Source organism: Sorex araneus, chromosome 1 (genome assembly GCF_027595985.1).
Source record: "Sorex araneus isolate mSorAra2 chromosome 1, mSorAra2.pri, whole genome shotgun sequence".
Classification (NCBI taxonomy): domain Eukaryota; kingdom Metazoa; phylum Chordata; class Mammalia; order Eulipotyphla; family Soricidae; genus Sorex; species Sorex araneus.
Window position 1 is genome coordinate 433,053,348 of NC_073302.1, and position 14,081 is coordinate 433,067,428.

General features: G+C 39.4%; 1 protein-coding gene and 1 pseudogene across 12 annotated transcripts in view; one reads left to right on the plus strand and one right to left on the minus strand.

The window, feature by feature from the left end:
- CALD1 (caldesmon 1) overlaps positions 1-14,081 on the plus strand; it is a 212,817-nt gene that overhangs the window by 22,136 nt on the left and 176,600 nt on the right. The window lies entirely within an intron of this gene.
- LOC101555987 (meiotic nuclear division protein 1 homolog) lies at positions 7,539-8,149 on the minus strand (annotated as a pseudogene).

Below are 14,081 nucleotides of genomic sequence, written 5' to 3' on the forward strand. Positions count from 1 at the left end.
CCAACTATTTTATTTAAGTGATGCAGGTCATAGCTATAAAAATTCATTGAGTAAATTCCAGAATATTTTGATAACTGTACAAACAAATTTTAAAAAATATTCCAGACAGCAAGCTAAAAAGTATTATTAGTTCATTTGTGTCAAAATAATGACAGTAAAAGTAATAAGGTAACGCAATTACCTTAAGTTTTTAATGGAGTGTTCTTATGCTATATTATGTAAATAAAGTGGAGCACTTATATTTTAATATTTCTCACTTATTCAAAATTTTTGTTCAGATTGGTAATTTGGTTTTAGTGCATTGCTCAAATTTTTTACAGTTGTACTAATTTTTCAAGATTCTCAATCTCTTATTGTCTAAGAGAACTGTATCAATATCTCCCACAAGGATTATAGATTTGTCCATTTCTTTGTGTAAAGTTTGTTATTATTAATATTGTCCACATATGTCAGAGCTGTGTTGTTTAATACATATAAGTTGATGATTTTTGAATTCTCTTGATATAATACTCCCTTCATCTTTAATTTTCATAAAATTTATTTCATTGGCTATTAAGCTTGCTAGAACATTTTTCTTTTGCTATTTAGTTATCATAAACTTTACACATTTAATATTTTTGTGTAATTGTTTCAAAGTGGATTTTTCATAAATAGCATAGAGTTAAATTCTAAATAGACAGTCATGACACTGTATAACAATGTTTTAGTCAGTAACAGATTACATATACAATAGTGATGTTATTTATAACCTAGTGGTATGGTAAACTATAATATAGTGACATTCACCTGGTGACAAAATGCCTAATGACACATTTCTCAGAGCATATTCCTGTTGTTAAGGTGCTAGATAATTATAGTAGAAAGATTTCTATCACTTGATACATGAGATAAATCTATTATATTCATTATGCTTGGTGCTATATAAGATGTTTGAAAACATATAATAAGTTTAATTTTAAGCAGTATATTAGATTCATTTTCTAATAATTTGCCCCAAATGTTTTCTTGTTGGGGTCACACCCAGCTGTGCTCAGGGCTTACTCCTGGCAGTGCTCAGGGGTCACTCCTGTCAGGCTTGGGAGACCAAAGGGGGTGCTAGCGACCAAACCTGGGTCAGCTGCATAAAAGGCAAATTGCCTTACCCACTGAACTCTCTCTCTGGCCCTGCTCAAAAATTTTTTTCAAGCTCCAGACAGCATTGCATGTGAAATAACTCTAAATCTAAAGAAACGGGTCTAATTATTTACAGGTGAAAACTGCAATAGGGATCTGGGACTGTGACTGGGTGGTAGAATGTCTGCTTTGCAGAAGTTAGACCAGGAGTTCAATCCCTGGCAACAACCCACATGCATAGTACGATCCCAGTGACACTGCCATTTGTGATCCTCATCACTACAACTAAGTGTATAATCTATGACACACTACAGCTAAGTAGTGTGTACACACCACAACTAAATCATGTGTGACCACCAGCAAGTAGCATAACTTACTGGTTGGCAAGCACTGCAACCAAGGGAAAGTGACACCCCAGTTATTGCAGCAACAAAGAGAATGAGGGGCAGTATAAGAAATACACTATTTCCTCTGAAATTTTTGACTCTACTATAATTTGTATATTGTACAAAATATATTCTATATAATATCAGATGTATTCTTGATAAGTATATTATACAAGACATACTGGGTATATTATTTGAAAATGTTATTAAGCTATGAAATTGCCAAACCTTTATCTTTGGTTGTAAAATGTTAACAAGTGATGCCTAACATTATCAAAGTTATTCTCTCAAGACCGTTAGGTTTGGTATAAGAACAGAGACATAGTGAGTCAGAAGAGAAACTGCAGAAGAAACACAGTGTGCCCTATATTTCCAATGTTATTATAGCTGCAAGTACAGCTCTTCACTGATTCCATAGTGTACTGCGATCAGATTTTGTTTCTTATGCTTTCTTGTTTTCTCTACCTGCACAGTTTTCTAACATTAATATCAGCGTTGAATGCTTTTTGATACAACGCACAAGGAAACTTGTCGACTTATTTCCTTTAAATATATCCTTCCTGGAAACTAGTTGGAATTTCTAGATTTGTTGTACAGTTAGCCCTTCTATATCTTTCCTTCACAGTCATCTTAGGAATTTCCTTCCTAGGATTGAAAGGAATTTCCTTTGCATATGGGTGGACTTGAAGCTTTGGTTTCCTTTTTCTTCCTCTTTCTTCATACTCCTGTTTTAATGGAGAAAATCATCTTGGAAATTCTTGAGTATGGGTCAAAGAAGGCACAATTGTTTGTGATTTGTAGTTCTCTCATACCTGGTTATTGGATTGATCTTAGAATTCTAGGCTAGAAATCGTTTCCTCTAAAACTTCTCAAAGTGTAATAATGTTAATCTTAATGTCCAGTTCTATTTTGATTCCTTGATATTTGTATATTGTCTGATTTTTTCCTTGCAGGAAGTATTTGAGATACTTTTTAGTCCTTAATTTTCTGAAATGTTATGACAGTATGCCCAGGGAGCATTTGGATATTTACTGGTTCTGTTGGATATTTACTGTTTACTGCTTGATCAAAGAAAACATCTCTTTTATTTAAAAAAGATTACTGAATACATTTTTATTTAGGTGTCATAGTTTACAAACTATTGAAGATGTTGTTTTACAGTTGCAAGAACTGCACTAATCCCTCTACCTCTTCACTCCTATCTACTCTACTGTTATTTCTCTACTATTATCTCCCTACTATTATTTTATTATTCTTCTCTACCTTGCCCCTTCTCTTAGCCTTCTTGGTCCCCAGCTCTACTGGTTATATCTCAGGGTTTGTTTGAAGAAAATTAATCACTTAGTTGAAAAACATTTTCACATTTTATTTAGAATTTTCTTTTCACCATTTTCTGTGTTCTCTCCCCAACTCCCATTCTGATTTTATGCTTTCTCAAATAGTTTCACTTTATTATATCTCAAATTTTAATATTTTGGAAATTTCTTATTTTGAGCTGTATATTCATTGTCTTTAACCATAATATTTTTCATTTCCAAGAATTATTTTGTTGGTCTCATTGTTTAGGAAGTTTGTATTTTGAACAGCCTTATTTATCTCTTTTTAAGAACTGTAACAGTTCTGTTAATCTCCTTGAAAGTATCATTTATAGTTTTAAGTGCTTTTCTATCCTGACCTCATTTGTTTTCTGTCCTTACTTTCTGTTGTCATTTTTTTTTCTCTGTTTTTTATTCTTTCCTTGGAATCCTGATGTTCCTTAACTAGGTGTTGATGTGTATAAGCAAGGCATTAAAAAATTGACTGGGGAGCCCTCTGGGGTATCTCACTTAGAGCACCTGCCATGCAGGCCATGAGATTAATCCCTGGCACCTTCCCACATTCCCACTACAAATGTGGTTATGGTGCCATTTGAAATGTCCAGCATCACGACAAAGTATGCCATCCCCAGCATACCATAACCAGGCGTATAAAACCTACAACTAAAAGTACACATCTACTATAGTAACTAAATTATACAATCTAAAGCAACTAAAGTATACAATCAACCACAACCAAATGTGCATCCCCTGGTGGGTGAGCACCATAAACAAGTGTGCAAGCACAACGACTAATTGTGTGTGACTCCAGACATCTCAGTAACTGCAACCGAGGGATAGGAAGGTAGTGGGCAGGAAGGAAGTCGCCTAGAAGCTTTGGGTGCAAAAGCTCTAAGGCACCTTGTGTCATTTTAAAATGCACAATGTTTGGTATTTTGCAAAAAGGAATCAGCAATGTCTGTCTCTCTAGATTATTTTTCTTGAACAAAGCTGTTTTCATTTTAAATGCATTATGAATATGTTTTTAATGGCACGAATATTTGGCATAGAAAAATATTGGGAAAGTACTACATGAAGAACACATTAAAAATAAGTGATTTCCTGCTGAATAACCCAGGTATGCAGGACTTGTGACTGAAATCTCCAGGCTTCCGGAGTCGGGAACGGGCCCGTATTCACCCATCTCCCTGCACTTCTGCTTTTCTGACAGTCAGTCCCACGAACTGCCTCTGGGAGGCATTTAAGAGCATTAATGGCCATGGTCCAGACTCACAAGTGATTCTTGGAAGAGAGCAGCATACTGCAGAGATACCTCCAGACCCCCAAATCACCGTCCAGTTTAAAAAAAAATTAACTCCTGTTCTAGCACCCTATGAAAAAATTGTAGAATTCCAGGAGTGACGTTTCATACAATTATGCCACTGATATGCCAAGAATAACACAGCACATTTGATGGGGTGTAAGGTAGAAGACAACCAATATTGATTAAAAAATATATGTGTGTGTGTGTGTGTGTGTGTACATCAGCACACAAAGACTCAAACTCTAGCAACATGTTAATAAATTATTTCCTATTTGCCTTTGGGGCAGGCTTGGGTGGTAGGGGAAAACTTGAAATAAAGGTTGTGGTAGGTGTGATGGTGGTGGGATTGGTGTTGAAATATTGAACGCAATCAACAACTGTGAAAAACTTTTTGAAAATGAAAAAATAAATAAGTAATTGATTTAGGGGCCTGAGAGAAAGTATATGGGTAGTGTTTCACTTACATATGGCAAATCTAGATTTAGTTCCTAGTACCCCATAATAAACCCTGAGCCTGCTGGGAGAGATTCCTGAGTACAAAGCCAGAATTAAGTCAGCAGAGTGTAGCCCCAAAACCAAAAAATAAAAATAAACTGGTTTAACAAATGGCTAAAGAAGTTGTGGTGGGGCCAGAGAGATGGTATAGTGGGTTGGGCGCTTCACTTTCATACAGTTGACCCAGGTTCTATCCCCAGCACTCCATATGGTCCTCCAAGCCACCACCCGGAATAATTCCTGACTGCAGAGCCAAGAGTAACTCCTGAGCATCACTGCCTGGGGCCCAACCTCTCACCCCCATTCCCTGCATAAAAAAGAAGTTGTGAAGTTGTGGTCCACACTTACAAAGGGAGTATTATGTAGCTCTTAGAAAAAGTAAAGGCTGCAATTTTCTGTAACCTGGGTAGAACTGGGGCATATTCTGATTGTGAAAAGTGTCAAGCAGGAGAAAAACAAATATTCCTCTGTGGTATAAAGAAAGCAAAACAAGGGAATGGACAAGTTTGATCGATGAAGCCCCTCCTTTTTTAAAGCACAAAACTGATATTAACAAATGGTGGGAAGAGAGATGAGAAAAGGAAGAGACAGATTCAAAGTGACATAGAACAGAAATGCAGGATCTTGGTGAGGATGTAGTAATCTGATACTGCAAAAAACACCAGTTGTCATCACTATAATCACGTTACCTACAATACAACTTTAAAGACCCACCCGCCTTAGGGGGATACATAGTAGATAGGTTAAAGTTCTTGCCCTCCCACCTTGCTCTCCAGCACTACCTGTAATCTCCTGAGGAATGCCGGCGTGATCCCTGAGCACATAGCCGGGAGTAAGCCCTGAGCACTGCTGGGTCTGACCTGAAAACAACAAACCAGCAAATAAAACACCTGCTTTAGTGAAGGATTCAGAAGCGAACATCTCAAAGTCAGGGTCTTCTGCTGCGACAGCCCCAGCTGCAGACACACTATGCACCCCTCCTAGCTGAGCTTCGAGAGGCTCTGGCTTTCTCGGGGGACACTTAATTCCGTACATTAGAGACTTTAAAATGGAAACAGACGGCGAAGACAGATTGAACAAGTTTCCTCTCAAGAAGTTTCTCTCCTGCTGGTGATTATGAGCCAGGCTTGAGCCCTCAGAATTTGGGGAGGGGAGGACCATGGAGGAGGCATCCCTCGGTATGGTTTCCCCACTGCTCTCAGAGGCTGTTTCCCCTGGTCTGAACTTGTTCACATCGTTCCCTGGCGGCAGTTCCTTGGCACGTCATTGGGATTTCAGGCCCCTTCCCTGACACAGAAAGGATCTTTTTCCTCTTCAGCTCAGGGTTACTTAACAGAGATCACTTTCCTCTTTATGGGTTTCCTGTTTATGGGTAGAGTACGTCTCTCCCTATTCCTTGGTGCAGTGCTACCTTCCTAGCTTTTGACTTTCTGCCCGAGTCCAGATTGAGTTTTCTCTCTTATGAACTGTGAAACACAGTCAAGCTTATAACTGAAGTTAATGTCTCTTTAAATTCTCTCTATATTTTTTTTAAACTACAGATGTTTTCCTCTTGCTTTCAGGCTAATTTAAGGGCTTCTGCATGTTGTTTTTTTTTTCTGCAACCTCTAGGTATTTGAAGCATGTGTTTATCTGGTTAGCCCTCGGTGTTGAGGAGGAATCTAATAGAATTGATTAAAATCTGTATAAATTATGACGTGAATGTTATCAACCCTTAGACTTCAAATGAATCAATGAAAGCCTTTCCTACTGGAATTTTTATGGTTTTACTTTCCCAAATATGTAAATTAGTTTTAAGTCATGAGGTATACTAGGAATTTGAGCATGTTGGCCAAAGGGAATATTTGTTCTCTGGTAGTTAGTTATTTTTAAAAAATAAAATAAAATAAAATAACCTGGCTCCCAAACAGTGAATCTGAGAGATGAAATGGAATGCTTTGTAATATCTTAAAAAACACCTTTTTGTTTTAACTTTTCAGTTTTTCATCCATGTATTCTTCAGTCTTTAGTATCCATCAGGAAAATTAAGTCAGCCTACTAGAGATTAGACTTTAATGTAGTTCGAATGGAAATTTATTGTCTCCCTCTGAACTAAAGATCCATGAGAAGCGGACGGTGTGGAGGAAGGCAGTGTTTTCTGTATGAAATTTAAAGACAACCATGTGGTTTGTCCAGACAGCTTGCCACTGGGCCTCCTGTTTATCCATGCTCAGCCGCTCAAATAGGAATGGTTCTCCTAAGGAAAAATGGAAATCTTGCTCCTGAGAATTTCGAGCAGTATGAGATTTCGAGACCACGCTTCTATATCAGTTGTGACAGATATGCAATTTTTTTCACGATAATGTGCTGATTAACTAAGGAGCATCAATTCACTGGGGATATAAAAATGAAATTATTTGATGAAATTCCTCATCAGAATCCTTAACTGTTCTATGTCCAACTTGGTTTATTATAGAACATAGAATTCCCTTCTTAAACTTGAGAATTCCCTTCTTAAACTTCTTAAACTTAAACATACATAACTGTGTATGCATATATATGTACTTATATATTTAAGCACATATATTATTAAAAATTAGTAAAATGATCAGCACAGACAGAGGTAAGTGACAATCAGTACATTCATTGGATAAGGTAAAATTTTACATATTCACAAGGAGGACTGGATAGCACAGCTGGTAGGGCGTTTGCCTTGCTTGAGGCTGACCCCGGTTCAACTCCTCTGTCTCTCTCAGAGAGCCCAGCAAGCTACCGGAAGTATCCCGTCTGCATGGCAGAGCTTGGCAAGCTCCCCATGGCATATTCGATATGCCAAAAATAGTAACAAGAAATCTCACAATGGAGACCTTACTGGTGCCTGCTCGAGCAAATCGATGAACAACGGGACAACAGTGGTACCGTGCTATTCACAAGCAGATTCTGTCTTTACCAACCTGGGGCATTTATGTCTATGTAATCAAAGTCTTCTTGGATTTTAAAATTCTTATTAATTTTATTTTATGCAAGTCCAAATTTTCTTTTACCCCAAGATTTTATTACAAATATATATTATCAGTCCACCGGGTAGCAGTTTCATGGCCTACATCATTTGCTTGACATATTTTTTCCACAACTTGTGGGTCACCATCTCTTTATTTTTCTACTTCTGTTTTCAGCTGTTCCCTTTGTTTGAAAGTGAAGAAAACTCTTTATCTAGCATTGTTCTTTCTTCTGTGTCATGTCAGCCCATTTTGGTCTTCTTGGTACTTTTTTGTAGATTTGCATGCTTTTGGTTTCCCTTGGATAACTGAGATTCCAGAGTCTCCAACTTTCATTTCCTTGCATGAAGAGCTTTACTTGGAAACGCGCAATAATAATTAGATGTTCCAATCCTCTCGTAGCCAATGATACTATCACCAACCAAGCTTTGAAGAACTTATTTTACTGACATAGCAGTTAAGTCTTTCTTTTGGAACAATCTTCTCCATGTCTTTTAATTGAAATACATCTTTCATCTCAAAAAAAAAAAAAACCACACACAACTTTTTCCCATTCATGTTGTCTCTTTTCCTTGATACTCAGCCCTGTTTTCTTTGACATTGCTCTTTCCATGGTGGGGGGAAGGTACTGTAGCACTGTCATCCCGCTGTTCATCAATTTGCTAGAGCGGGCACCAGTAACGTCTCCATGTGAGACTTCTTGTTACTGTTTTTGGCATATTGAATACTCCACGGTTTATTTTAAAATTAAAATCTCAGTTTATACCTGATTCAAAACTTTGCTCCCATTAGATAGACTCTAGGGTCTTAGAGTTGTTGTTGGGTTTGTGCTTCCAGACTTCACCTCCTTCCTTCCAATAACTTTGGAAACTAGAGGGCACGGGAGAGGGGAGGAGGAAAAAATAAGTCCATTTGGAATTCTTGGAATAATCATTTGATATAAAATGACCCACACTGATTTAGCTATGCCTTTCTGATAACTCTCAGTAGCCTCCAATTATTAGATGTCGGCGCCATTTCCTGCCAGATAACCTTTACCAGGTGGGCTGTCCCAATGGAAGTAGGTCTCCGAGACGGCATTCTGCACATCGCCAATGTTTGTTAGCCTGCAGGCACAAAACCATTGCGAAATCTGTTCTGCACACGGGGGAAAGTTCTCCCTCGACTCTCACATTGCTCCGACAAGCACCTTCAGTGCAGTCTTCACTCTGGGAAATGTGACAGTATTCTGAGGCTCACCCTGAATGTTCTGAGGGTTGCTCGTAGTTGCTCTGACAAGCCAAGGATTCACTCCCAGGCGAACGTGACAATATTCTGAAGGGAAGCACAGCTTCCCTTTTCACCAGGCTCAAATCTTTCGTTAAGTGGGTGCAGCCCTGAAGAGAATCTGAGCTCTGTGGCACGACTCCAAATGTGGGACTTGCCAGATTCTTAATCCCTATGCACACAAGGACGGAGGTGCCTGTACAGATCTTTCTAGCCAACCTAATCACATATGCGGAACAGCCATTCATCCAGAGAAAAATCATTCCTGCATCCTTTATACCCATGTTTCTCAACCAGGGGCTCTATGGGTCCGTGTGAGACCCCAGGGTGTCCTTAGGAGGATACAAGTGACAATCACATTAATGGGTGACACATCATGAGACTAAGCTGCCAATGGGCAGAACGGGGTTGTGGGCAGAGGAAGGTTTAAAGGGCACCAAGGTGAGGGAAAGACTGAGAAACACAACTTTATACTAATTTAAAGCCCCCACCCTTAGGTATGAATACAGAGTGGTATCAAAGTATTGGTATTATTATATAAAGTATACACCCCTCTAGGTTTTGTATTCCTGATAGGGTCCTTCATTATAATAAATACTTTTTTTTTCAGAGATTTCCCTGTAAACGTTATTTTTTAAATTGAATCATCGTGAGATACAGTTACAAAGCTTTCATGATAATAAATACTTAGTTTGCAGATTCAAACGTATATTTTTGCACATTCACAGTTCCTGGGGTACAGGTAAGAGTGAACTAATCCACAGATATATAGACTTATCTACGCTAATGCAGATGAAAATTAATTTCCAATGGCAGTACGTTGGTCAGAACACGGAACCTAAATGGAGGTGATGAGGAATTCATTTCCCAACAACTTACAAAACTTCGTTGGCAGCCTTTAGGGTGACCGTAAAATTATATTCAGAAAATGGTACAAGTAACTAACTCATCGCAAATTGCTGTCGACTAAGGAGATAATGGCAAAGCTAGAATTCCTGAGTTTGTGTTTCCTCATCTCATCCTTTAGTTTTTAATGTATCACATGGTTCTACCCCTCCCACCCTTTGCTTTGGTGTTACTGTCGTGGTGATTGTGGTGAGGTGCACACATAGCTTCTCCTTGTCACAGTGCTCTCACACTAGGCCAGGAGCCCGAGGAGGGCTTCGTGTATGGGACGGTGGTGCTCACACACCTTCTGATTGTGTTGCTCACAAGGGGTCGCTGTAGCGCTCACACACCTGCTCAAGGGATGCGCTTTTTAGTTGTGGTGCTGAGACACACCTGGCTGTACACCAACAACTTCACTTTTGGTGGCAGCACTGGGGCCCTCGAACACAGGACAAAATTCCTGTGCCGTACTTCCAAGTGAAAGTTGCCAGCAAGGATTCACGTAGCCTATTGAGAACACAAATAGTGTATCTGCTACTAATCTTACATCTTTGAGTGACATTGCTAATTAAACACAGCATTCTTTCTCATGACTTTAGAATTCTTTGCAACACAGTCCTGTGGACTGCTGAAGCTGATAGATTAGAATTGACAAGAGAACGTGGTGCAATTCGGAGGGAAGCGGGGACTCTGCAAAGCTGTAAGACTGAGGTAAAATTGTGAACTCTCTGGAGCTTCCATTTCCTCGTCGGTAAAAAAGTAGGGGGTGAGGGTGGGAGTTATAAGAATTAAATGAAATCATATAAATAACTCAGCACAGAGCCTACAGCAGTTCAAAAAATATTCGTTCCCTTCCTTTGTAGCCAGGGATTTTTTTTTTTTAAGCAAGTTGATATATGTTACTTTGAGCTCACATCTTTTGCAGGAGAACACCACTTCATCTAGAACAAAATGTACATTCAACAGGGTAGAGTTGTCTATATTTTGACTGTCAGTTTTAGTCACGTCTGTCATTTTTTATTTTCCAACATGAAAAGAGAGGTTTAGAGTAGTCACACTGGAAAACAAAGAAAATAAGATTAAAATTCCCTCAAATCAACTTTGGAGCCACTAAAATATTAATGCCTTGACAGCTTACTCACAATTGCAAAAGGCTCTGAGCCAACATTTTGCTTTGTGTTGTAGAGGTGATGAGAACATATTTTCATTGCTTGAAAAAAATTAAGCTATAGAGACAGAAATGGGACATGGGAGCCAATTTCTACAAGAACACCCTCAAGTTGAAGGGATTTCCCCCGTCTTTTGACAATATTTAGAAAACCAAATACTATAAACTTTTAAAAGGAATCTTGGATGGCGTACAGATATAGAAAGGTCACCAAAACACTTAGAAGATATTGAATTTTTACAAAAGTATTTAAATGATGAATACTATCCTCAGAAGTAGCACAAGCTTAAGGAGCATAAATGCTTACCCAAAGTGAACATGTTATGACCAGTTGCCAATTACTAGTTAATCAATCCAATTGGCCTGTTCCTGCATTTTCAACAAATAGACTTAAACCCTACTCAAGTGAAATAAATCAAAATATTGGAAATGGAAAATCATCCAATGGATTACCCCCAGCTTTTATTCAAGATTTTCAACATTTCCCCCCAGTTTCTGGCAAGCCTTTAAACTGCCAGTTCATGCAGGGTGAGGAATCTACTCTCCTTCTCTCCAGTTGGTTTAAATTGTACCATGATTTGTGTGTAAAAGTGTATATTAAGAACTCACTATCCAGGGCAACCATATTGCTTTTCCAGTGGTCAGTAATGACTCTTGCCCATTGCCCCGGACAATAATGTGCCTTCCCCCCCCCAGCTTGGAAACTGGCCTCACATGCTAGGAGAAAAGGCAGCTCAGATAGAGAAGGGAACACCAAGTAGAGGACACCAAGTGGAGGATCCATTCGGGTTGGAAGATGCGAGCTGAAAGTAGACGATAGACCGAACGTGATGGCCACTCAATACCTCTATTGCAAACTACAACACCCAAAAGGAGAGAGAACAAAAGGGAATGCCCTGCCACAGAGGCAGGGTGGGGCAGTGGGGGATAGGGTGGGGGTGGTGGGAGGGATACTGGGAGCATTGGTGGAGGTGAATGGGCACTGGTGGAGGGATGGGTAAACGTTCACTGTATGAGTGAAATGCAAACACAAAAGTCCATAAGTTTGTAACAGTACATCACAGTGATTCTCTAATAAAAATTTTTTTAAAAAATAATGCGCCCTCTGAAAAGCCTCATGAGGTGAGAAGTAGAATCTGCAGTCATTGGAGAAGCCAGTGAAAGTATTCCACCACTGACCCTTTCCTTGGTGCTTCCCTTTTTCCTTCCCCTCTTTCTCCCCCAAGTTTTAGACAAATATCTGGAAGTTTAGCAATTCCGTGGAATCTAGAGTTTTCTTTTGCGGTCTGCTCAGACATTCACTCTGTTCTCAGCCTTTTCAGTCTCCCTCTAAGGACAACTCCCATGCCTTCCAGATTGATAATGCAAAAGCTGATATGTGTGTATAAGCTTCCTGGCAGCTCCTGACCCAGGCAGGAATAATTAACCACCCAGATTACACATAGGTTTTTCCCCAAGAACATGACTCTGAGCATGAACTGTCAGCTCAGAAGACAGTTTTCTTGTTTGGGAGTGTTTTTCCATTCACCCTCTAGAGATTGAAAATCAATCTATAACTCAAAGTTCACCTCATATACTGCCATCTCATCACCTCGGTGAATGACAATCGATGTCCTCCTCCTTGGTTCCCACAGCGTAAGCCTTGGGAATTATATCTGACTAGCAGACTCTACTGCTGTCTTGACTCTGCTTCACACTGTGCAGGATTGGCTCTGATTGTTCTTTGTATATCCTGCCCTGAGTTCCACGGCAAAATATCAAACACAAAGTTGAGAGCAAGAAATGCTGAATTGAGTTGTATCCACTGAACTGAAGACAGGATTATTCTCTAATACTACAGAAAGATTTCTAATATTATTCTAGCTCCCAGGGGACTCCGCTGGGAAGAGGAGTTAAATGTAATCAGAATGGCCTGAAAAGTAGTCAAATGACACATGCTAATCCTGTGGATGGTTCTCCTGCTCAGGTCACTGAAATTTTCCCTGGTTATGCCTCCCCAACTCTTCAACTCATTGAGAACTTCAAGGAAGATTCTCTATAGATGAAACACCATCCAGAACATTCTACTTACTTCAATTCATTTTCAAGAAAAACTTATTAAACCACTGATGGGTGTGTTTTCATCAAATCTGTAGTGTGACCGATAGCTCAGGCATGATGGATTGTCTTCAATTACATTCAAACAAAAAAACGTTTCCAAGTGGTCTAGTAAAACTCTATTTCTTGGATGGGCTATTTTTAATATTTCCTAAACAAGTTACTGTAGGTGAGCCAATGTTCCTTCTTCTTGTCATTTTAGAATCCCATTTGTACATGTTCTCCTTGGGTTTCTCAGCCCACTGGCTACAGATTTGTGCGTTCTTGTTTGAAAGGGTCAAAACATTCAGAATCTAACATCCAAAATATGCATGCGTTTTTTTTTCTTTTTCCTCCCAGAGTCAAAACCCCTGAAGTATAAATCCTTTTTAAATGAAGAAAGCAGTGCCAAAAGGAATGAAACATTTTTGGTCCCTCTCCAAAACAGAGAGATAGCAACGAAACAGGAAGTGGATGATTTAAATAGCCACTCGGCATCTTGGCAACATATTTATGTTTCAGGGACTTAGGGTTAAAAGGTTTGCGTCTGGCCTGGGAACACTCTCTTTTCCCCCAGGCTTTGGAGCTTTGGGGAAAACTTTCAAGTACTTATCAAATATTTGCAATTAGCCTTTTTTATTTTTTTTCTGAGACCAGACTTGCTGAGATTGATACAGGACTGCGTTCCAACTGCAGCATGCTGCATGACGCCATTACTGCCCTGTCTCTCTCTGCAGACCATCTCTCTAACTGGAGGTGGTGGCGAGTTGTTTCATTTGCAAGAAGGCAAGAAGACTGCAGCCCCCACTTTTTCTGATTCCTTCACCCATGCCAAAGAGAGAACTACAGACCATAACTGAACAGGCAGCATGCAAAACTGGGGCTGGGGTGGGGGGGTGGAGTGATAGCACAGTGGGTAGGGCGTTTGCCTTGCACGCAGCCGACCTGGTTGGATTCTCAGCATCCCATATGTTCCCCTGAGCACTGCCAGGGGTCATTCCTGAGTGCAGAGCCAGGAGTGACCCCTGTGCATTGCTGGGTGTGACCTAAAAAGCAAAAATAATAATAATAAAATTAAATAAAAACAAAACT